General features: G+C 38.8%; 1 protein-coding gene across 4 annotated transcripts in view; it reads left to right on the top strand.

Annotated features, from left to right (window-relative positions):
- Positions 1–26625, top strand: part of rgs12b (regulator of G protein signaling 12b) — a 66893-nt gene that overhangs the window by 20766 nt on the left and 19502 nt on the right. The gene's annotated exons all lie outside the window — the stretch shown is intronic.

Genomic DNA, 26625 nt, shown 5'->3' with positions numbered 1-26625 from the left:
TTGCTGTTTGGCACTGTCATTATTACAGATTATAATACAGTATGACAAGTTAGGATTCTAGGTGACACGTTTTTCAGTCCTTTTGCACCCATAGCTATGTTTTCTTAGTATCATTTTTACAATTTGTATTAATAACAATAGTAAACATTATTAAACTCTGTAATGTTTAACATTACTAATGCATTTATTATTGGAAATGTGCACGTATTTTCAATTTAAGATGTTAAGATGATTTTCATATTAATGTGACGTTACAGTCAGTGGTGCATATTTGTCACCTTTGGTGAAATTCACAGTTTTTGATCCATTCTTGTGATTCGTCTATATGCAATGAGTTTTTGAAAATGAGGGGGGTCTACAGACAGAGCCGGCGCCAGACCATAACTAACAGGGGGGCACTTGGCTTCCAACGGGGGACGCAATAGCAACAATAACTTGCAAAAACAAGACATTAAAACAACAAATACAGTGCAAGCACAAACTCATACAACTGGTTCAGACTGTCAGCTCATTTCCCGTATAAAGTGCAAAAGACCACAAACTATGTGCAAAACTATTGAACTTCGACCGCGGCGTGAGCGCAAGCTGAGCTCCGCTGCGCTCGCGCTTTGCTCGACGCAACAACAAACCGCCCTCGCGTGGTGCAAGCCATTGAAATGAATGGGTTTCATAGCGCAGCGCACACCGCGTCCTAGCTTTAAAAAAGCCGCTTTACTCTAATCACGCCGTAATGCTATTAACGGTCTAATCTCTGAGTTTGAGCCAGTCTGTGTTTGTATGAAGTCAGATAAAGCAGCTGGTGCTGGTTAGTTCTAAATGTTTTAATATCCATATTTTACACTAGGGATGCGCCGATACCACTTTTTTGGAATACGAGTACGAGTACAAGTACTTGCATTTCAGTACTTGCCGATACCGATACTGAGTACTTAATAAAAAACATGATTCAAATTTACAGGTAACAGCTTTAGTCATATAATTTAACAAAAAAACAAGTGACTAGTTTTCCAGTTTGTTGTAAACTCTGCCTCTTTGGACAACACAACAGGGAAAATTAACCCCTTACACGCCGCTCAAACATAGACATTTCTCAGACCGTGGTATCGATCCCTGGTATCGGGGGACTTTTAACGAGTACGAGTACTTTAGAAAATGTGGTATCGAGGCCGATACCCGATACCAGTATCGGTATCGATGCATCCCTATTTTACACGATCCATAAAATGCCGCGAAAAACACGTTGCTAGTATCAAGTCACAAATATGCTAAAGACGTAAGACGGGTGAGACGCGGCAATACATCCAATCGGAGAAACTGGTCTATTTTAATTAAAGAAAACATATATCAACTATATTTTCCTCATTTGATTACATTACAAGTCATGAAACATTCAATGTTTAATTTATTTTAATTATTCTTGATATATATTAAATTAATAAAAAACTTTGTAGGGGGGCACAACAACCTGTTTGGGGGGGCACTGCCCGCAAATGCCCCCCCTTTACGCCGCCCTGTCTACAGACACTCATTCCTCATTTTTCCAAGGTGGGGGCTATGGGTGGGACCTACTCACGCTTCAGACCTATTACAGATCAGTGGGGGGGGGGTGGAATTACGCAAATATACGAACACAGACGAAAAAAAACGATCAGCTGCCATCTTTATGCTAAGCTAAGCTAAACAGATGTTGTGGAGCGGGCCAGACTTCATGTTACAATAATAGCGGTAGGTAATCGATATGATATGGAAGAGGGTGATTTCGCAAGTGTGATGCTCTAATCTGCTGTTCATTGCACCTTTATGAGCCACAATACAGCAAAGAGCTGAGGCGGATGGAGGAACAGAAGCCCGAGGAGTAGGCCGGAGCCTGGACTTTGCCTGCGTAGAGGAGCCCGGGGAAGAGGCCGCAACCCTCGGCCTCTGCTGCGTAGAGAAGCCCGGACTGGCTAGAGCTTGGACGGACAAGTTGTGCCTGTACTCTCGCTGTGTGCTTTCTGCATAACATTTCTGCATCAAATCAGGATATGGATGTTTGTTTGGTGAATGTTTCCAGGCACTTTGCGCGTGTTTATTTCAAAGACTTTTTTCGGCTGAGCCAGTGCATCTGTGGAGTATATGAGCTTGGTTGGACTAGTAGTGCCTGTACTCTCGCTGTGTGCTTTCTGTATAACATTTCTGCATCAGATCAGGATATGGACGTTTGTTTTGTGAATGTTTCTGGGCACTTTGCGCGTGTTTATTTCAAAGACGTGTTTCGGCTTACGAGCACAGAGCTGAGGAAGCGTGTCTGTGGATATATTGTGCTGTGTATGCGTTTGTACGCAGGATGCAGGGATAAACAGACGTCTGACTAAAGTGAGTGTTTCTATTTTCTTTGTTATAATAACGTGGCGTTTATGTACACAATAGCATATCTGAGCGGTGTTCCGAATAATGGGAGTGGCTTGCAGAGCTGTGCATTGTGGTGCATAGTGGGAGTTGTAGTTTTTCATACAAATGTGCTCTAAAGTCACATTCTGTCTTTTCTCGGTCAAATAGGCACAAAATTCATTGTGTCATAATTTTAATAATTGTGTCATAGTTTTGTGTCAAAAACTATAAAAACAATAATTAGGTCTGTTTTATTTTAGTGTTTTTTTTTGTTGGGGGCAGTAAAAATTGTGGCAGGGTCAATAAAAATCTAAACCACTGGCCCGACTGGGCCTGTAGAAAAAATCATTTTCAGAGCTGCATATGCGAGGTGACACAGTGTGTGAACAGAGTCTTCTTTGTGAAGCAGCACAGTAATTAGTGTGTGTGTGCGTGTGCGTTTTAATGAGCATGGCAGAGCATTCCTCTTGTTAACAGGAACACACACACACATATACACTGCACTAAGGTATGCACATGTATAGATGCTCTTAAATGACATGCTAATTGAATACTGTCCTTACATGCTGTGACACACACTCTTTGGCTCAGAGATGAACATACACAAACAACATCAGGAAATACAATAATTGCCATCCTTCTCTAGTACACACACGCTCACGCACATTTCCTCTGGCTGGCCTATCATGTTAGAGAAACTTGAGCTATGTGGTTATCTTGTCAGCAAATATAGCCCGTGAAATGGCATTTTTTCTTCATGCCCACTGTCACTGTGTGACATCATGCCAGCTTTTGAGCCTTGAGTTTGCTCTCTGCCGCCAAAATGTTCCAGATCTATTTAGAACTCACAGTACACAATGCAGTCTATCATAATTTATATATATTATAAATAAAACTGAATTTTATTTATGATGCAAAACCTCATAAACACAGATAATAAAAGTCAAAAACTCCCCCTTTTATGTTCCTAAAAAATAGTAGAATATAAAACTTTCATTCAACCCTTCTCGTCGTCTTCTCGTTTTATGGTACAATTAATTTACAATTAGAGCTGTGCGACGCGGCTTTTTATATTGCTAAGCAACCACCGAGTCAGCTGTCTTGTCAATCAAATATTGAAGCATGAGCGCTCTTTTGCTGTTAACTCTCATATTAGCAGAAACTTTAAAAAGAGGACACTTGCTCTGACCTTGTTTGAGGGGGAGATGTGCACAAACACGCAGGAGAGAGTGAGGAAGTGGAGTCCGGTTCTTCAAAGCAACTGTAAACTTCCCTCACTACAATTTAAGGCCCGCCTCTCCCCTCATTCGATTGGACAATGGAAAGACGCCAATGACGTCGGGTGCATCTCCGCTCTCAGCGCACCTTTAAAGTGCCCATCTTATGACTGCTTTTCCACAAGTTATATAGGTGTATGAGTTCCATAAAGCATGTTTCAAAGGTTGTTTGCTCGAAATAGCTTGTAGGAAAAGATTGTTACCCATCTCTAGTAGCCTCTGTTTCAGGGCAGTTCAGATTGTGCCGTTTTGAGCTAGTCTTACATATTTATGAGCTGCTGCTCCTTTGATCACGCCCCACTACTAACGTCATGTCCCCGTGCGCGTGCTCAGTGATATCGTAAGCAGTACAGACCATACTGTGTTATTATTTTATATATTATTATTATTATTAACGGTTTATGTTGCCAACAGACAAATCATACAGAAAAGTATCACTAATAAGTACACTACAGGAGAAGAAACTCATGACACACAATGATTCCAGAGTAAATTGTGATGTTACGTTAGCAGTCACAACAATAAACTCGTTCTCCCTGGACAATGCTAACATATTCCCATTATAAAACATTTTCAAACGCATTATTTTCGCAAATTACAGAAATTAAGACCCGACGGGGGATGTATACTGCTTGTGGACCGCGTGCTAATTGCTAGAAGCTAGCGGGAGGTCCGGACCGTGTATATATCTATGCGGACCGTAAAGTTATTAGAGGCTCGCCTCGTCAGAAAAGCGTGGTGTACGGTCTCGGTTAGTTTGGCAAAAAGCTTTTAGCTCTAGCATCATAAATGTAGTATTTTGTGACAGAAGATGACAACATGCAAAATATAACGTGACTTCTTACCTTTTGTGATGAAACAACGCGATCGCGAATCGAATCCAGTCTGTTTCAGATGTGTGAATGATCCATGAAAGTCCAATAAAATACATCCAATTACCATTTTTGTCCACAAATGCTTATAATCCGTGAAATATAGATACATAGTCTGTTGTTTACATCAGATTTCGCATGAAGGTCTTATCGCCTACAATCTGAGGACTGTTTGCGTCGTAACACAGTGTATATAAGATTACTCCGGGTTCCAATAACCACGCGTTAAAACTTTGTTTTTAAAAGTAGGTGGGAGTATAATCCATAATATCCAAATAGCGCTGTTATTTCCGTGAGAGATGATAACAGCATAGAGGGTCTCATTCAAGTGACTGCTCTATGCTCTCTAGCTACCTGGTGGGTGGAGACCTGCGAGTGGGGTGGTGGGCGGAAAAATTCAAACTGAATGTGACGAAACTTTTTGTTACGTCACAACGGAGCTGAGTTTTAACTGGCGCAATCTGAGACTCAAGGCAGAGGACATTCAGAAACCTGTATCTCACTCAAAACAGCATGGATGGATTTTTTTCCAAGTTTGTATGCGTGTGGGAGCATCAGAGACACAAAATAACACCCCAAAACCCAGAAAAAGTGAGTTTTTCATAATACGGGCACTTTAAAAGCACGTGCTGCGGCCGGCGGCAAAAACCGCATGGCGCTCGGCGCGCATAAACAGCGTGCAAACGCTGCCTGCCCATAGAATATCATTCAAAAAAGGCGCCTGCAACTGCCATAAACGCTTTTGGTGTGATTAGCCCCTAAGGGTGCGTGCACACCAAAGCTTTTACGCCTGCGGCCGGCATATGTTTTCAATTGTTTCCTATAGAAGTGCTGCGTTTTTCAAAAAAGCCAGTAGCTGGCATTTTTTCCGTGCTTGAAAGCCAATGCTCGCCGTTTTTTCCATGCTCAGCATTGAGCGGCAAGAGTTGAAAAATATTCAACTTTGGCTAAAAAGCTCAGCTCGTCAATGTCAATTCTCACACGGCCATCCAATCACAGTGGAGGAGGGGCGGGACAAATACCACAATAATCAACCGGCGCATCTTACAACAAATGATAAACAAAGCAGAAGTATCACAGCAACCAAAGCGCTCAGCTGAAAAAAGCTGGCAGTCGCCGTCCACATAGCGTTTTCAGCCATGTTTAAAAGCTTTGGTGTAGACACCCCCTTATTGTGCTTTCACATTGAGAGCGTCAATAAAAGCTCTGGCCGCCCTACCAACCAAGCTATAGAAAAGGTGTTGTGGATCCTCTCGAATGCATTCTCTGGAATCCTCTCAAGCGAAGGTTTCCGCCTTCCGATTGGTTGCCGCCAAACCGCGTCATAGTTACCATACCATTACCATAAAGTTGAGCTGATTTCAACTCTCCTCGACGCTCACACTGTATATGATGCTCCGCTGCTCGACTGAGCTCACGGCCGGCTCTCATTGAAAATGAATGACTTTTGGACACTTTGATGCCCTCGCTGGTGGGGGTGTGAAAGCACAGTTAGTGGTACTGATTCCTCAAAGGTACATTTCTGTACCAAAATGGTACATATAAGGACCTTTTTAAAAGGTACCATCCCAGTGACAACTTTTGTACTGTACCTTTTGTCTGAGAGTGTGCATAAACTTTATTAGAAGCAAAGAAAGGTCTCAAACAATTATGCAACGCAAAGATCTTGAGTTATGTGTGTGTAGTTTTGGTCATGTGATGGCCTGTTTTAAGTTCCCCTCTTTGTTTATGCATGTGTGTGGATCATCACATCAGGAAATTTTTGGAATCAATAGCATGAGCAACATGCTGCATGTTTTTTTAGCTCTGTCATTTTGCTCAAGGCAACAGGCTGCAGGAGGTGCACGTTTTCAGTTGCATGTGGCATTACATTTTGAACCATTCTGGGTGAGTGATTTATCACAGTAATGATTCCGCTCGGCTCCTGTGTCAGAAAAACAGAGCCTGTGGATCTTTGAACATTACTTGCCTAGCTTAAAGAGAACAGAGTTGGGACTTGTTGAAGAATGTAGAGCTTCATACCTACTTTTCGTTTTTAACACACACACATAGGACAATTTACACATTCAAGCATATCCATATGAGGTTTTTGTGATTCATTACAAAATTTAAACCTGGAATTAAATAGAAACTTTTAGGATTTAAAGAAACTAAGCAATACTAACTTGATGTAATGGTGTAAAATTAATAAGAAATACTTGAAAAAACTTCAGTATATTATGGTTTCTTATCAAAAAAGCAAATTTTTAGTACTCACCACTGCATTGTATAAAAGATCTAATTTCCTTGCTTTAACCGAAGCACTAAGATGTTCTTTGTAACATTTATCTGATAACAGAGATCATCTGGTTTAGTTCATGACAGCTTTAAAGTCAACATGAAATCAATGTTGAGCCTATTAATATGAAGAGCTCTGATGCAAAACCCTTTAAGTATGTCTGGCATTTTCTTGTAATAGAGCTTTTTTTATCATGCTCTCATGTTTAGGTTCAGTAATTTTACTTTAATGGCAATGGCAAAAGGTTATTAGTCAGTAATTAAAATAATGCATTTTTACAAATGTCACTCATTTTATTGGTACTTAAAAGTCCCGTTCTTTCTGTGTTTTTGAAGCTTTGATTGTGTTTACAGTGCGCAATATAACATGTGTTCATGTTTCACGTGTAAAAAGCACCGGTATTTTTCACACAATTTACTTATCTCTTTAGCGCTGTTTGCACTGTCCCCAAAACAGGCTGATGTCTTCCTTGTTTTATGAGGTCCCTCCTTCAAAATACGTATGGAGTTCTGATTGTGTAGTTTGTTTAGTGTGTTGTGATTCGATAGCGGTTTAGCTTGCCGTTAGCTTAGCTGGTGACTGACATATTCCTGTGGGTGGAGGTTAGTCAAAAAACTGACTACTGAGGTCATTAAAGCAGGAAGTAGAGGACTGTAGTCCAAACCGGCCGTTTGCTGTAGGCTTTCAAAGATGAATTCTGTTAAAGAAAATATATCGCCTGGCAGTGAACTTTGAGCATTATCATTTTACAGGTATTATTTATGTTATTATAGCAACATTACACACTAACTAGGGTTTAAAAAATGGGATCAGAAAGAACGTGACCTTTAACAAACCTGACTGTTTTTTGCTTCAAAACGCCAAAATCTCCACTTCTTCATCTCCAGTCACCCTTCACTGTCCTTTTTGAATAAAGGTAAAAGGCTTAAAAATTAGTTCAAAATCTTATTATTTTTTAAACATCCTTTAACCGAGTAAAAACTCTTGCACCGTACACGCGCTGTCGTTCATCCAATTGTTCTTCGTGCACTTAGGGGGCTTGTACACTAAGGTGTTTACAATTTACGTTTTTAATTGTTTCCAATGGAAGGGCCGCATTTTTCAAAACCACCAATTGCTGGTGGGTTTTGTCCGTGTCTTTTCTGCGCTCAGCCCTAAGTGCACAAAGTTTAAAAATGTTCAACTTTGGGGGACCGCTCAGCTCATCAGTGTCACTTTTCACTCGACCTTCCAATCACAGTGGAGGAGGGGCGGGACAAATAAAACAACAACCAACCGGCGCATCGTACAACGACTGATAAACAAAACAGAAGTATCATATAAACCAAAGCACCCAGCTGAAAAAATGCTGACAAGCGGCCACAGTTACATAGCATTCACACGGGCCGTACGCGTTAACGCTTGACGAAGAGAGAGTTTGAGGCGTGGCCAACAGCCAATCACAGTGGCCAAACACATGCTCCCGTCTTGCATAAACGTAATTGGCGGGCTCGCACTAGGTTATTAGCATAAGGTAATCTGATTGGCTGATGCATTGGCGCTTGAAAAGTTGAGAAATGTTCAATGCGAGCAACGGCAGTGACGTGACGTTGATGGATCCACAATTCAGTTAGCAACGCATGATGTCACTCGTTAAAAGTAGAGTCGCTTACGCCCTGTGTGAATGTACCCTGACTGTGGGTTAACAGCAGCCGTGTTTTAGCCGTCAAATTCGTGTCTAGTTTGCCGCTTGAACACTTTATTTGCGCGTGAAAGCCGCCCGTGAAATTCTAGTCATCGAGACATTCATGCGGAAATTCGCGTCATGGGAGGGGCTTCTGCGACTCCGCTCGCTTTCTTTAATCACAGAAAGAGCAAGCTACGAGAGCAAGCTCCTAATTGGACGCGGCACGTCTTTCCGTCAAAGTTCAAATGTTTCGACTCGCGCGTTTCCCCGGCAACGATCAACGTTTACCGCACTGTGCTAAATGCCTCATTCGCGCCGCAAGACCTCCAGACGCGCGTCTTCACATTGACTTAACATTGAAATCACTCACGAACACAGCATTAGAGCCGATTCACACAGGATGCGTGGCGTGTGTGTCTCAGCTGCGTGGTGTGTCCATTTTTATTTAGGCTCCCATGTTAGCAGGTTTGATTGTGCACACCGCCTGCATGACACGCACGTCTCAGTCGCAGCTCGGGCCGCGCCAAAAGCGTGTGCATGCTAGAAATAGGACCGATGCCTATTTTTCACGCCACACGCAAGCGTCTTGAAAGTGTTTCCAGACAAAATAGAACACAAAAAGTGGTTTATGTCAATTTGACACAACGTTGTTATATAATTTATATATATATATATATATATATATATATATATATATATATATATATATATATATATAAATTATCTATTTCCAACTATTGAATCTTTCAACAGGCTACAAAACTAAAGTCTTTGTTTAATCAAATCAGTATATGTATGTTTAACATGAAGCAGCCTATTGCAGGTAGTTCATTTCCATACGTCTCCCCATACATCGAACAAGGGTGATCCAAATCACGTGATGACACGCAACAGATACGCCACGCATCCGGTGTGAATCGGCCCTTAATATCCACCTGGTGTTTTCAGACGCATTCAAATGCTTTGATGTACACGCCCCCTTAGAGGACTTTGATACAAATTGTCATAACGTCATCAACAGTATTTCTAAATGGCCTGAGGGTCGGATTAAGCGGATTTGAATCTAAAGTATTTGATGACAATATAATATGTGGCAAATTATCTTTGCTCTTCATATTTTCTTATTGACTATCACAGGATGATTTATTGGTGCATGTTTGTCCAATTTTAAAGTGTCATTGTAATAGTGAATGAAAATATAATATCTTCTGCAATGACTTTCCTTTGCCTCTGAGGCAATGCAGGCTATTTAAACGTTAACCAACAGCCAATAACAAAATTTGTTATTTATACATTATTTTAAAAAACTTACATTCATCTTCATTCTGTATAATTGCAGATAGCGAAATCAAGACGCATCCTACTGTTTAACTCTTAAATATACCACATTATGAAATAAACCAGGTTGCTCAATGCTTATATATAATTGTCATTAATACATTCTTTTAACATAATTGTAATCCCCTAATAAGCACAATAAACCCCCCTTCGAACACACACATTCATTCTGATTCTTTCACGGTCCCCTCCACTAAGCAGATGCTCTGCTCCAGGCATACTAAGTAGGTGACAAAACACATTGTGTAAATAACATGAAGGATCCCACTGTGAACCACTTACATTTCAGTACGTGTGCGTGCTGCTTTTTCTCACGCCTCCGTGAAGTATATGAGGGTGAGCACACGCGCACACACTCCCACTTGCGAGCGTGTCTCTGCATCTCTGTCTGTGAGCCCTGGGCTCTGTGGGTGGAATAGGAATTACAGCGGAGTGGGTGGAAAGACGAGAGAGAGAGAGAGAAAGAGAGAGAGAGACGAGACCGAGATAGTGACAGGGACAGACCGTGAACACAGACTCTATCTCTCTGCACACTGTGCATTCACACACACACATGCATACATGCTGTACTGGAAGCGGCCAGTGGATGGATGTGTTTACAGCGCGTGGAGTCATTTAACACCCAACTGTGGAGTCTAACACTGCCGTACATGGAGTCAACTTTGAACGTCAATCCTGATGGAGTGAGTACCTGCATACACACTCACACATGCACAGTGATGCACTGTCGGACAAACTGGACCACTTGTTTGATCCGTCACATTATGTTGTGAGTGTTAGTTGAGGGGGGGGTTATGTGTACATTGTTTGTCAGTTTTCTAATGCAAGAGTGGATGTCTGATGTTAATATTTAAGAGTGCCGATGCGATCAGGAAGTAGTCTTTGGATTGTAACGCCATTTGCACAAGTGCTTGTGTGATCTTGCCTGGGAATGCAGGTCCTCCTTGTATGTGGTAGCCCACAAATAGTTGAAAAACTATGCTGTCAAGTGCATTTATGGCTCAAACACTGATTTGGTTTGGTGTTTGATTTTTTTATTATGCTAAAATGGTAAAGAGGAAAGATATTTTATCATGCAATTGACCTTTTATGGGTTATCACGATTCATTTTGCATATCATAACCATGTGACCTGATTTGTCCAATCAGGGGTCACTGAATTATTATGGGTGCCTGGTGAGATGATTTCTAACTGTTATTATATTTGGAAAATGTATTTTTCTCTGCCTTATTAGCGTAACTATTACACACTGAATAAGTACAGAGTCAAATTTATTAGAAACTTGTGTATAATGTAATGACTTTAAGGTTAGTGGTAGGGTTGGCTGCTTGTTTGGCTGCTTGTATTTATGTATAAGTCTGTATTAAGTGCAAGTATCATATATAATATAGACTATGTCAAATTATTTATGCTCCTGCTTGTTGCTTATTATCTTTAATGCAACAGCACTTTCACATTAGCAGGTGCCAGAGAAAGTGCTTGCATAAAATTTTCTAGCCATTATCAGATAAAATATTTTGTTTAAAGTGAAGCTGTTGTTTTAATTTGAAAAAGCAAAAGCATTTATATAATTTATTGTCAAAAAGAAAGCTCAAGAACTTTTCTGAGGAAATCTCATCTTCTGTGTAATAGCAAAACAATTTTCTGTTGTAATGATATACTATTGAGTAATAGTTTAAGCTCTCTGGAAGTCTGTTAGGGGTGAGAGGTTTCCAAAATTAGGACAAAAGCTCAAAGATTTTGTTTATTCTCTCTACTAGTATTAATAAAATGTAAGCTTAAAATTTAGCAAACTTTTTTTTTTAGATCTACCATGACAAAATACTAAATATTTAAGCACTATTATACTTGTAGGATTGGATATCTGTGTATTTGTGTGTGTAGCAATAAAATTGCAGCAGAGGGCAGTATTGAGACAAGATTCAAATCTTCTGGAATCTAGAAGTCATGCATTACTAGGAAAAGTCTACATCCCTATCTCCTCCTTTCTGTATACCGTATACTGTAGACATATACACCCCACCTGTCACTAGGGCTGTACCCTTTCAAAACATGTAGATTTGCACCCAAAGAGTTCATATTAGTACATATTGGTACCAAAGAGAGCTTATTGGTACCTCAAAGATACATATGTGACCCGTGCTGGCAAAATTAATCGGAGCTGCAGGCAAAAGAAAGTATAAATAAAAATACAAATCGTGATCAATCTGCCAAAAAAAAAAAAAACATTTTCACAATAATAAAATCATGGTTAATTTAAGGGAGTAACTATACAAAATGATGCCAGAGACGAATGTGTTCTTAAACAGAAAGTAATTTGTGCATCTTTGAATAACTGTAAGAATACATTTCCTTTAAAAATATTTTTTTTCATATAAAGTTTAGAGAGATAACAATGTTTTTTCCACTTTTATTGCTTATTTAGACTTGTTAGTGCGGTTAAGAGCGTGTTTGCCGCATTTACCTCAGAGTTTATTTCAGTAATATTGCTGTTTTTCAGGTAATAATAATACAATTTACATGTCAATCCTGCTTCCTTGTTTGTTTATTTATTTCATTATGCTGTTATGTGTGGAAATGTATTGCTATACGAGACATTCATTGTCGTTATATGAATAATCTCTTCTAATATTCAAATCATATGCGGAATAATATTTGCATCTTTAAATAACTCTAAAAATACAGTTCCTTTAAAAAGAATTTTTGTCAAAGTTTAGAGAAATAATAACATGAGACATTATTGCCGTTGAATCTATAATATGGAAATCACATAGTAGGAAATATATAATGTGGTATACTGCAAAGTTACCCTGATAATTTTTTATGATATGTGGAGATAAATAAACCTTTGCAAATCTGCTGATTTGATTCATTTATGTCCTGACCACCAGGCTAGAGATTTTAAACATCCTTAATCCACACTTACTAGTCTATCAAATAACATCTGAAGTAGCCTATATTGTTTTGTGAAAAAAAGGCCGACATGCTATGCCATTTGGGGAGGGGCCGCTCACTGATCCACCTATATTTTTGAAAATCCTAGACATGGTTGGATCTGCCGAATGGGTTGAGCACTTTTATGTATTGTGTTGAGCAGAAAGGCTGCACAGTTTGACCAGTGGGAAGCGACCGCAAATCAGGCCGCTATACGGTGTTCCTATGTAACTCTTAATGTATAACTATTATCAAACAGGCCCTCGTGGCCTCAAAACATTATCGGCCCACTGGGAAAAGTCCAGACTCTCCCAATTGCCACTTCCGCCACTGCCAATATAATAAACAACATCCTTTCATATTTAACCCACAGATACAAATTAAAATAGCTCACAAAAAAGCAGAGGACTTGGCAACTCTCATCGAGTTCACACTTTATCTTTGGAGAAATGTACAAAGTCATAGTTGCAGAAAGTTATTTTCAGTAAAAAAAAAACACTTTTCAAAAGGCACAATGCTATTTTATTGCTTTATAATTTTATGAAAGACATGATCATCACCCCATTACCCTAATAATGGGTGTTGCCATTGCCTTGCCATTGCATATTTTTTTGACGAGAATCATGTGATATTTAAATATAAGGTGTGAACTTAAGCACAGTTCTTCTGTGCATGTGCACAAGGTATTTTTCCATCCGAAAATGTATACAATTCACATGTTTACATGCCTACATTTTTTATGACCCCGATATATATACACAAACATTTTTTTTTTAATTTCTGTTTTGACAAGAATTCATGCAGATATAATCTGTTATGTCTTACATGAATCTTTGGTTAACTGTGGGGGAAAATATCTGTGTAACATTATATTAGATCCTTGCATTACAGTAGATCTTAAAGCTGCCTGTCTTAATGTCAATCAAACAATAAAAAAAGAAAAAAGTTTAACAAATATTTTTCCTATACATACAGTATAGTTTTTGTCTCTGTGAGGGCCATATCTATTAATTTTACAAGTGATTTTAAGGTATGGATGCAGTGATTTTGTTTAGTGGGGGTCACATAATGGCACATATTTGGACTTTTTTAAGGTACTTCCTCAGTGAAGTAGTTAAGCAGTTATCGCCAACAAACCAGCTAAGATAGATTAAGATGTATTTATCTTTTCAGCAGGGGAGCACAAAGCACTGTTAATGACTTTGTGCCTGTAGGGAACAGCAAAAGAAGGATAGTCATGAGAACCAACAGGAATGTGAATTTGAATTCAAATTACTTCAGCTGTGACTCAATATTGTGTGTTGGATTTCTCTAGAGAACATTGGGGTTTCCCCTAATTCAGTGAAACAATCCTCATCTGAAATGTGTGCCACAGCAGTGGAGTAACAGAGATCTGGACACAAGCAGTGAGTTTGAATATGAGCTTGCAGTTTCTGTCCGCTGTGATCTGAAGCAGCGCCACACTTCTCTTGATTACAGCCCTCTCTTAGAAGCTCCTACATCACCTGTGTGAAATTTGGAGTACTGCTTTTCAGCTTGTTCAAAGCAACATTCACTCTCTCTGTTGGGTTAACTGAAGCGACCCCGCAAAAAATTTAGACTCCTGTACAAATCTATAATTGTTTTTGCTTTAGTAGCAAAACATGAAAGCAAGAAGTGAACTTAACAGCCAAAGCATTACACAAAAATGTTTGTTAGATTTTATTATAAACTTATAGTTTATGCTATGAAATGACAAATAACCTCTTATTGGACACTTAAAAATGTTTTGTCCATAGTAAATGTACTGTGTGATATAATGTGTAGCTGCTGTGATGAGCTTGTAGCCTGTCTGTGATGAAACTGTCTCAGGAAAACCGACCTCATATTTCCACATGGATACACCTTGGACATTTAATTTCCACATAAAACAAGTTTTGAAACAAGTTGAAGCCTTGATTACGTTTACGCATTTGGCAGACGCTTTTATCTTGCAACTTTTACAACTTCCAGTATTTCACTATGATCGAACCTACAACCTTTTGTACTGCTAACACAGTGCTCTATCAATTTAGCTATAGGAACCAGTGATGCACGGGTTGATCCTAAATGAACTGGTGCCTGCGGTCACCCGCGGTTACGATTCATCCAAAAATATTTTTTATGATATTTGGGTCGCGGTCGGTCGGGTTGTTTGAAATTAAGATGCCAATTAACAATTTTAAACAATTACTACTTTTAGAAAATGTGGGTCGGGTACTTTTATTTATTTTATTTATTTTTTTGCAGTCCGAGAATGAGGTCCGGGTTGTTTAAATATTGACCCGTGCATCACTGACAGGAACACCAGATCAATGAATCAGATTTTTTTCTTAGTTAAGATCAGAGTTTAGATATCAAATTCAAATGGAGCTACACAGATAACAAAATCGTAGATAAGAGCTCTTTAATATCTTGATTATTTCTTCTAGACATCAGGGAAATTAAATGGAGAGCAAATGGCAACTTTTGCTTAAAAAATAATGTTTTTTTTTACAAATCATGAACACACGTTACAGGGCCTCCTATAAACAAAGTTCCAATGAAATCAAAACTGACAATTCTTATTGTTTTATGTAATATTACAGTATTTATTGTAAACAATTTATCTGTGCAAGTCATTATAATATTTTTTTTAAATCAAGTGCCCTTAAAAAATGTTATCAAAATCTGACAATGTACTGCTCTCTTGTGCCGATCATTCTCTGAAGACGTCAGCTAGACGGCTTGGGCAACCATTAACTCCGCCCCTTCCAACTGTCCATGTGCTGCCAGTTCCATTTCTTAATAAATGCCTACTTTGCTATATCCGATCAAAGCACAGTGGAAAACACAAGCCACGGCCACTAGTTTAATCTTATGATAGTCCGTTTCACTCGGAAATACGTCACAACACACAGTAATGTGGATCGCGACTTCCTGTTCATGGGGGGCACTTTAATGCATTTTCACAATTCTCATATCTCATTTGTATCTATTTTTATTTCACTCCAAAATATTTTAGGAGGAGCATCTGAGACTCAAGTTGGCTTAAAACACAACTGAGAACTAAAAACAAATCTTCTGGGGTCTTAACCCTAAAAATAAATCCATTAAACAGACCCCATAGATCTTTAAGGGGTTTCCCGCCACAAGCTAAAGAGGGTTATTTTAATGGTCTTGTGCTCGTTCTATGAAGTAATATAAGAGCCAAATATTTCTAAGATCTTTCTCTACTCAGGAAATTGCCAATTGTACCGCTCATATTTCTGAATCGACCTCAAAAGGACTGTATGAAATGCTGGCTTTGTACCACCAGCCCTGAAATATTTTTGCTCTCTCTCTGTTCTGATACGACCCTGCCCAAAAACCTGCACTTCATTAAAGTCCACTCTCACTGCGTAGTCGTTCACGTTACGTCATTCAGACTTCACTTTTCTCCATTAATAAATCTTTCGGCAGAACATTCGGTTGAAGGGCACATCCATCCTTTTGGATGCCTCGTTTTTACAGGCAGGACTTTTAACTATGCTGCCGAGTTCCACTGCGGCTTTTTTAGACGTTGAGACGGATGATTATTTGAAGTCTGCTGTGCCGTTGGAGGCCACGAGTGACTGCTTTCTTTTGTCTTGAATGGAGGATTTATTTGAGTAGCGCCAGAGCCAGGAATGGCAAACCGGTTGAGTAAGCATTTCTCCATTCCACCCAGGGATAGAAAGAGGCGTTCGTCTGTGTCGAATAAGATCACCGGGAGAAAAGTCTGACATCTGTTCTTGTAGTTACTACGCAGGTCAAAGGGAGTAAGGGAGAATCCCAACTTTTCTTCCATTTCTCCTAAAAATCCCAGACGCTTCCTACTGAGAGTTACCATAGTGATCCTCATCAGAATGGAACTTCCTCATCAGTAAAAGCGAGTGAGTGTGTCAGCCTTGCGTTTCATTGAGCATGTTAGCTCTTGCTGCAAAGGAATGAAATGAGTGCCGTCTAGGCATATGAGAGGGATGGATCCGTCAGTCAGAGAGTTGGGTCTCTACATGTTTGGAGCCGTACTACATGAGCGGACGTACACTGTAAGCCGACCATGAGTCTGAAAAAGAGGCTCTCATTTAAAAGAGTCTGCTATTTACATACGGTGAGTTAGATTTACTTTATTGTTTGCTCTTTTAGTCTCCATGTTTCTTGTTTTCTCTTTAGTACCTCGTATGTCTCATGTCTAGACTGTGACCCGTCTCTTCATGAGTCGTTGTAAGACATTAGTCCAGACTCAATGGCTATGCAAACGTCTTCCAGACCTGCTGTCTGTATAACTGGGCTTGACTTGCCAAACTATTACCTCTGCTTGTTCTCATAAAACTGATGTGTGTGTAGAGGAATTATATGTAGGCGTTCAACCAGATACTAAAGGATTTGTTTGTGTGTCCTAAACTGTAAGGTAAAAGAACTGGAGCATTTGTAGGGCCAAAGCAAACAGGAAAGTTTTGGACATGAATTCGTAATGCTCCTTTCTGGCGCTCAATTCCACATGCTCTCCACCTTTTCTAACCTTGGGAATTTAGCGCTCAATGCGAGGCACTATTCACTTCGGATTCAAAGGTAAACATTGGAATCTGTTTGTCCGTTAGCTGTTAGAACCACACAGTTTCCTGTCTAGTCTCAAAACAGATTTGTTTTTACCATGAAACTGTACTTTTCAAACACCTTACAGGATGTTATTGGCCAACATTACAGAGATTTGACACTTTTAATTTGTCTTTAGGTGTAAACTCCGTTATTTTATTTTTTTATGTTGTACATTACGTTTCCCAGTTAAATTTTTCTTTGTAAGCCTTTATGACAAATTTTATTGGTTGTACATTTATGCAAGACGCTTTTACACTACATTTAAGGTATATGGGAGAGCGTGTCACAACCTAACGCTTTTTCACTTTGGCTCTATCATTCAAAAAATATTTAAGTTAGATTAATCATTTTTTTACACATCACACACATCTCTGCTACAAATGAACACTTTTTGTTTGTTTGTGGGACCTACCTTTATCGTACAATTACACCGAAAGTGACAGGAGTGCAAGCGTTACAACTTACCCCATAGGTGGTGTTAATTGTAACGAAAAGAGGGTTTGTTGTAAAACCTGCTAAAAAATTTAGTTTAAACATAAATAATACAATAAAATTCTGTTTGTATACTAAAGGTGGATATTGTTTATATCTCTCTCTATAATAGATAGATTATTCTTTCATCCATGATCCTTCATCTAACCATCCGTCTATTATGCTATTATTTTAAATGTCTGCTCAATTTGTAAAAAAAATTATAATTGTCAGTTATTTCCCCTAATATTGTAAAAATATTATCATGTTGATTAATGGTATTTAAATTGTTTCAATTTTATTATCATTGCATACTGGAGGCTTAGTTGTAACACCGTGTTACAACTTACCCTACTATGTAAAAATGTTTTCAATCCCAACTATCAGTTACTAGGAGTTGTTGACATGTTTCAAAATGGTGTTATGTTTTAAGTAACAAGACAGTGATTAAAATAATATAAGGTTGGATTTGGTGACTTAAAAACATAAGTTGAAGAAATTTACTTTTATGTTTCCAAAGCACTCTTTTCACAAATTCACAGGAGATCATCTTCTAACAGTAAAAGAGAAAGACCAAAAGCACAATTTGCTCGACCCTGTATAAATATGTAGTAGCTGCGTTACAATTAACCACGTGTTAGTTTGTGCTCCGCTCACCTCTACTTGTTATCAGTGTGCGTTCCCTAGGAATCGAATCTACAACCGTTAGGCTACATGAACACATGTTTCTCATCTTATCCAGATCTAAATTAACGGTGCCATTACGTTTATCTTCATCTGTCTTTAAAATGTAATGCCAATTTTCCTTGGGCTGATATCATCAAGCCCTTTTGATTTTTCAACCTTCTGGCTCCTTTCTCAAATGCTCATGTTTCAGATACCTGTGGATCCCAATAAATAAAAATCACATTTTCTCATTGATGTGAATGCTGTTTAATGTTGGCTTTAATACTTAGCTTTTAATAGCTCTTCTTTTATTTTAATACAGACCCACCTTTGTGAAGCTGTTTGTATAAGCTGAGAGTCTTTGTGAACGTGTATGCCAGCTGTTATCAGCTAATGCATGTTTGAATATTTCAGACCTGGAAAAATCGCACTATGGTGTTGTGTTGTGTGTGTCATGTCTACAGCCTTGTGTAAATAAACACACGTGGCTGTTTAACAAGTGATGTTTTGTATGCCACGCGTGTTTGTATTTAGTTTTGGATAATGGATTTAACCATTGTATATATCTTAAACTTAAACAGACATCCTCCTCACCGAATAGTTTTTGTTGTTTACACTGTAACATCCCTCCTATAGCTTTTTTTAACTCTTTCCCCGCCAGCGTTTTTAAAAAGTTGCCAGCCAGTGCCAGCATTTTTTACAATTTCCCAAAAGTTTGATGCCTTTCAAGAAACTTTTCTTCTTGAAATATATAAACATACAACAATATATCAAATAAAATAATAGACCCTCTGCTTTAAAAAAAAACTTTCATCCTATCTTCCTGTGTTCTCTTTTTATCACCTTTTTAAATATGGGTAGGTTTCTTAAAAAATACCAAATTTTGAGCAAAAAGCTAAACTGCAAAAAATGATGTGCTAATTTTTTACACATTGTGTGTGTCATGACATTTAATGAGTTATTTCATGTTAAAATAAATGAAAGGGACAACACAAGTTGTGTTAAAAACAGTGATGGGAGTAACGCGTTACAATTAATTCCGTTACTGTAATTCCACTATTTTTAGCGGTAACGAGCATGTAACAAAGTATTTTTTTTTTTAATCAAGTAACGCAGTTACAATTACTGAAATTTAAATGAGTTGCCTACTCACGTTACTCTATTTTGTGATAAATGAACACTTGCAGACAAGACATTTCTGATCTTGGCATCGCAGGACTGTGGTGAGCGGCACAATGAATAATAACACAGAGGGCCCTATCTTGCACCCAGCGCAATTGACTTTGTCAGTGACGCATGTATCATTCGTATTTTGCCCCGGCGCCCAGCGGGGTTTTTCCCTCCACAGACGCACGTTGGGGCAAACTAGGGAATGAACTTGCGCTCCCTGGGCGGTTCAGCGCAAAAAAGGAGGCGTGTTGCGGCGCAAACCATGCCTGATGCTATTTTGCAGTTTCAAAAAACAATTGCGCCACTGACCAGAAAAAAAAGTTTAAAGTGAGTGGCGCGTTGTTCATTATATGCTATTTTAAGGGCGCATGCTTGACCAAAATGTATAGCGTGCACAACGCGCATACACTTTGCATCTACACAGATGCAACAGTTATTTTTGCAAATCATAAATTGTTACAATAAAAAATATTAATACACGAGATAAGGGGAATCATAGTGGTGAGCATTGTGGTGATAGTTTTTATTTATTGTGTGGCTGCGTTAAAATATTCTCATGCAAATAACGATTAAAATATTTTCATAAGTTTGTTGTGTGGCTGTATTACATTTATTTTATGTAAATAATAATTAAAATGTTTTCAAAAGAAACCTTAATGTATATGAACTTGATTTGTAAGAGTACTTTGGGGTTGGACCTTGCTTGCGTTTCTTGGGTCCGATTTCAAAGCCCCCAAGCCCTTTCAGCGGTGAGGGTGGACGCAGATCTGTGTAGAGGCAGATCCACCTCCCGTTACACGACGTGCCCGATTTATGCTGGCAAGCTTGGGATTCCCCCGTCTCCTGACATCATTGTAGCGCTTGGCGCAACGATGGGGATGTCAGCTGATGAGACTGTGGCTATTTCCTCTCACGCCTGTTTAACCGACGCTGATTTGGGCGGATTTCTCCCATCCCCATACAAAACAACTTCTCTGTCTTTGACTGCTCTTACAAGAACGTCAGTCTCCTCGGCTGTGAACGGCTCCTGGCGTGCGCCTGGTAAATCCGTCATAATAATAGCAACCGGCCATGGAACTTGCGCCCTTGCGTTTAAAGGGAATGTTGGATAGCGTTCTGATTGGTTTATTTGACGTTACGCCCAAACCACACCTATGAATAATGAACCTACTTCAGACCAACCCCTTATTGATTTGCGCCCGGCGCAAGAGTTATTTCTCACGCCGGGAAAATAACAACAGCGCCCAAGATCCGCCCACAAACTCACTTGCGCTTTGCGCTTCGCACTTGCGTTTCAGATCGTTAAAATAGGGCCCAGAATGTGTTTAAGTATAGGGATGACACATTTAATGTCTTGATTAAATGACTTGTGTAACTTTAATAAGAATTAATCCAATTTACACAGTAAAGACTATGCAGTATTGTCTGATTACTTCATACGTCAGTTTCTGTACCCTACAGACCAACCTAAAAACATGAACAGCACTTTTTATTAAATTTATATGTTTGTTTTATTGTATTTATTTGTGCCATTGTTAATAAATAGATTTTATTTTTATTTTTAATTACTGGCCATTTTATTGTCTTTAAAAATATTTGAAATTTATATGAGTTAGACTAGTAGTTATTTTTGAAGGTTACATGGGTTAAAAACATTAACTAGGCATATTTTATTTTATGTACATCATCGTCTACCCTGCTTAAACCAAAGAAATATGGCGAAGAGAGTAGTAAGGAGAATAGTCATGAATATCAGTGTGTAGGATGTCTGTGATATGAAGTGTGAGTACCAAGCAACATCTCCAAGTGCTCTTTTGAGAACCAGGCCAAAAAAGTTATGTTCACCCCTGACTATACCATACTGCATTCAGTTGTATGCAAAAAGGTTTTATGTAAAGTTCATCTTGAGACTCTTTTTTATTCTACCCCAATTTCCCTGTCTGGCTGTCTAGCTGCGTTTGAATTCAGGAATGCTTATCTTGCTTATCGTGTTTGTGTGGAGACCTTATTCCTATAGGCGGCTTATCGCCTGTAACATCTGGAATGTGCCTGATATACTTACAAAACTCATCCACCCTTTTATGCATCTGGCCATGTGTGCGTGACATTATAGGTCTTTTGGCTGTATAGAGCTGAATGTATGTGTAAACCATGTGGCATTTATGGAGCTCGCCTCCGCAGTCGGACCCCGATCGATGTATAGTCTGTTTTTTACCTGAACGCACAGCCTTGCAAGGTATAGGTTATTTTACTCAAATGCAATGCATCTCCTGGGCTACATACTATTTTAATAAATCACCCTTCATTAAACATCATCCCTGTGTGCTGATTCAGTACAAAAAATGCAGATTCAGTTCTAGATCCTAAACTGAACCATTAGCACCATCTGCCCCGTCAGCTCTGGAGCCGTATCTGTGATCCAAAAGCATGTATGAGTTTGAGAGGGATTCGGGTTGAATTAGCCAGGAATGTGAAGGGTGGAGAGGTTGGAATAAAGGGGCTTGGAAAAGCAACTTATATTTCAATATGTGGTTACAAGCAGTTTGACTGCCAAAATATGGAGGGAACCCACTGGAATGAGAAGAGGAGGGGGGAAACAGAAGGGGTTAGTGGGGGCTAAAGAAATAAAGAACACAAGACTTGGAAACAGAATAAAGGAGGATGTGTAGACGACATAGTCAGTGCTGTTGTTCAGTCATATATTTTCAGTCATACTGTCTTCATGACATTTAATTTGCTCTGAATAATCGATAGCTCGGAACATTCTTGCCACAGCTTGAAAAAAGATATAATAGTAGTTTAACAAATAAATAGGATTTACATGTGCTTAGTATGCACGATACACAGTAGATAAACAATAACCGGTGACCAAACGGAATTAGCTGAGATTCTGAATTATGCAAGCAGTAGACACTGCGCTAACGGTACATTCACACGGGGCGTAAGCGTTAATGCTTAATGGAAGGCTTGTCTGAAGCGTGGCCAACAGCCAATCACAGTGGCCGCTACACATGCGATCTGATTGGCTGACGCACGCATTGCCGCTTGAAAAGTTGAGAAATGTTCAACTTCTGCCGCGAGCAACAGCACTGACGCGGCGCCCGACGGATCCACAATTCAGTTCGACAATGCATGACATCACCCATTAAAAGTGAATGGGAAGCGGTAACGTTGACACCCCGTGTGAATCCGCCGTAACAGTGCTATCCTATTCATGAATATCAGTCATGTGACCTTTTATGTCATTCCAGTGTCCTGCCGCCATCTTGAGTACCTACCGAGAACCAGTAGGCTACTGACAAGCATTGGCTAGCTTGCTACGATTTATGAATTTCTTATCTTTTAGACTGTCTATCTTACGGATACGGCAAATGGCTACAAAAGACAACATTTCACACCTCGACTGTCATGAAAACAAATGTTACTTTAAAAAAATATCTTGGTTAGGGTGTGATGCCTACTTGATCCCTGATGCGTTCTTCCAGTGCTAACGAACTACCAATGTTTTTTACAACACTAAGGGGCCAATCACACCAAACGCGTTTATGGCAGTTGCAGGCGCCTTTTTGAATGATATTCTATGGGCAGTGAAGTATCACCTGTGTCTCTACGCATGAACGCGAACATTGAGAATATTGTTTGTTTACACAGAGTTTACTAAAAAGAAAGGTTTTGAACAACTGACTTTGGCTGTTATGGTGTCCTCTCGCCGTTTTTGCCAGACATAAAGAATCAATTTCTGAATGCGAATGAATGAAGCTCATGAGAGGCTCCTTCTTCAACTAGAAGGTCAATATTTTTTTTCAATTGTGACAAAACAACGAATTATCCGTGCATTTATATGAAACTATGCTTTAGGAGCTATCCATCTTTACTTTCCTCCCTCCTTACGTCGCATTCGGAGATCGATACATCTTGACTGGCAAGATGGCGGTGAGCGGATGCCAAAACAACCAAAGTCAGTTGTTCAAAACCTTCTTTAAGTAAACTCTGTGTAAACAAACAATGTTCTCAATTTTCGAGTTCAGAGTAGAAACCTAAAACATTTCTTGTGCTTGTTAAACAACACTTGTTTAACATCATCTGACCAAACCGATTTATGGTTGTTTATTTGTTTTTGTAATGTTGACGTTTCTCTCAAAATATTCATTTTTACCTCTAATCTTAATAATATGGATTTTAATGTGGCAGTGTGACACAGGCATTGTGTATTTGTAACAGTAAACACGTTCAGGTATGGTGAGTTAGAACAATGTTGAAGGTGTCCCTCACCAAAAATTAGGATTTCCTATTGTTATTGTTAACAATATGATGACATTCTTTTTGCAATATTGGTAAATCTATGATATGATTTTCAATTTTAGTTAGTTTGCCAGTCCCACTAGTTTTTTTAAATGCAATAAGTCACAAAAGGGTGGAGTTTATCTCAAAAACAGAGTCCTGTTGGAAGCAGAGTTTTTATTACGAACATGTGAGGAGCTCATATGCAAAAGCCTCTAAACGCCACCTACGTCAAAAATGAGATACTGATATTAACCGAGTGCTCTCGGCATGTATTTTGTGTTCATCAAATACTTTTGCTTCAAATCTGTTTAATCCTGGCCTCAGGTCATCCAGGAATACCTCTTTGTTGGCAGAATCCATTAAGAGTCAGATAAAAATAATCATTTACAAGAAAACATGTCAGATGCAAACAGGGTTTTGCATCATCTATCTTCATATATAGAACATACTGTATGTACCTGTACCGTGAAAACTCCATGCATCTTTTTCTTGTATCTTTTTTTTTCATATCTTTTTCTTTACCTCTATCAGTATCAGCTACCAGACATGTTGGATTTTCAAATTTTCAAATTTTGGGTTTCTCTTGTCCTCTTCCCCTGTAATTTGTTTCTGGCATGTGCACATTCAAACTCTTATTTTCACTGCTCTTTAACTATTTTATAATCAATAGTCATTATAGGCCCAAATTGAGACCACTTTTTCAAAGCTCAGGCACAGTATTATCAGATTTCTGCAGAATTTCAAGGCCAGACAGTTCAAAATCCTCCCAGTTCATTGATGTTTTATTTTATTTATTTTGTCTCAATTTATATTTTGAAAGAATTGTACATGGTAATGACATATCATGAGCCTCAAATGCGTTTGTTTCCTCATTCTCATGTAAACGTCGTGCATGCAAAAGACTGCTGCAAAACAGGTAAATCTCAACATAACACAGACTGTGATGTAACAGTCGAGATATACGCCCCAACATGTTCACTGATGTGAGCTACTGGCATGAGCCTCAGAGCAGAGCCAATCAGACCAGAGCTCAACATTATTATTCATAACCCTTCCAAATTGGGCAAAAATAGACCATTTCATTCAAAGGACAAATCCTAGGGTTGTAAATGGACATGTAAAAATGTTTCTGAATAATTTTGCACTAGTGCTGGACTCTAATTCGATAACGATAATTTTACAGATATAAACCTTTTCGATAAAACGATAAGGACAGTTCGATAAGTGATCAATAATGTTTACACGCTGTGCGTAATGTTGCGCAAGCACATACGGATGCGGCACGCGCTCTTGGTTTACAATCAGAGTGTCAGATAGACTTGAAGGAGTGGAAGATGAGGTAAGTTATTCATTTATTAGAGCCCTATGATTTTCGCGATGCGGATAACGCGGACAGAATCACGGAATCCAAATGCGCGGAAACATTTTCTTGCACATCCGCACAGCTTTAAAAGTATATTTACAGGACATTCACAAATTCATGAAACTGAGGAAAAACAGCAGATCCACCACTGCAGTGAATATACTGTATAAGTGTGCGCTCCCACAGCAACGTGACGCTCTTGACATCCATTTATCAGCGTGTATAGCTTGTATATGTATAACACACGCGTGATCACTGAACTAAGTTTTCTTTTTTGTTTAAGTGAACATAAACAGCTGGATGTTACTCAGTATATTGAAACTTAAAGCAGTCTTTCTTGGGTCTTAAAGTGACAGTAGCCTGCTGCTTTCTTTGTCAGAAATGTGTTGATTTCATAACAAATATATTTACATTTAATACAGATGCCTGAACATTAAAAAACAAGATTTTAGTATTTGTATTTGTCATGTTCTGAATAAAAAGTAGTTTAAAACCATTATTAACTGTCTGGTTTTTACAATTTTCATTCAAGAGCAAAAATCTGCCTTTAAATTTGACAGGAATAAAGATTTGTTATTAATCATGATAATTATCGATATCGACTGATATGGAAAACAGTTTTCAATATTTTTTGGGTCATATCGCCCAGCCCTATTTTGCACTTAATAAAGTTACATACTTTTTATGTAAATGTCAAAGAACAATTTAACATAATATTTCAATGCATTCTTTGGCACCTTTAATACCAGGTGTAACAGCCTCATGGTGTTGCTACATGGTCAGAAAAAAGTACAGAAGCTTTCACTGTGACGTTACCCTTCAAACAGGGTACAGATACAGTATGTACCTTTAAGGTACCAATATGTACCATTGACAAATTGAGTTAGGCTAACTACTAGGCCTAAACTTTAAGGGGTGGTTTCCTGGACAGGGATTAGTTTAAACCAGGATTAGGCCTTAGTTAAATTCAGATGTTTAAGCATCATTAATAAACATGCCTTAGGAAAAAGACATTTCTGGTGTGTATCTTCAGACAAATGAATGGCTCTGGGTTATTTTAAGATCTGTCAGTGCAAGTTATTTTCAGTTGAGAGCGCTTAAACATGTGTCTTAATCTAGGACTACCCTTAAGCCTTGTCTGTGAAACCAAGGTATAGTGTATAAGCTATATAAGGCCCACACTTCCTGAGAATGTCGTCACTGACTGACCTTTGAGCTCATGTTAAAGGAAATCACTCATTTGGCACCCAACCTATACAAATACTTTACACATCCACTTACCTCAATACCACTGTTGTAAATGTACCAATGCATCATTC

Source organism: Paramisgurnus dabryanus, chromosome 4 (assembly GCF_030506205.2).
Source record: "Paramisgurnus dabryanus chromosome 4, PD_genome_1.1, whole genome shotgun sequence".
In the NCBI taxonomy this organism is placed as follows: domain Eukaryota; kingdom Metazoa; phylum Chordata; class Actinopteri; order Cypriniformes; family Cobitidae; genus Paramisgurnus; species Paramisgurnus dabryanus.
This window is presented reverse-complemented; position numbering and strand designations above follow the sequence as displayed.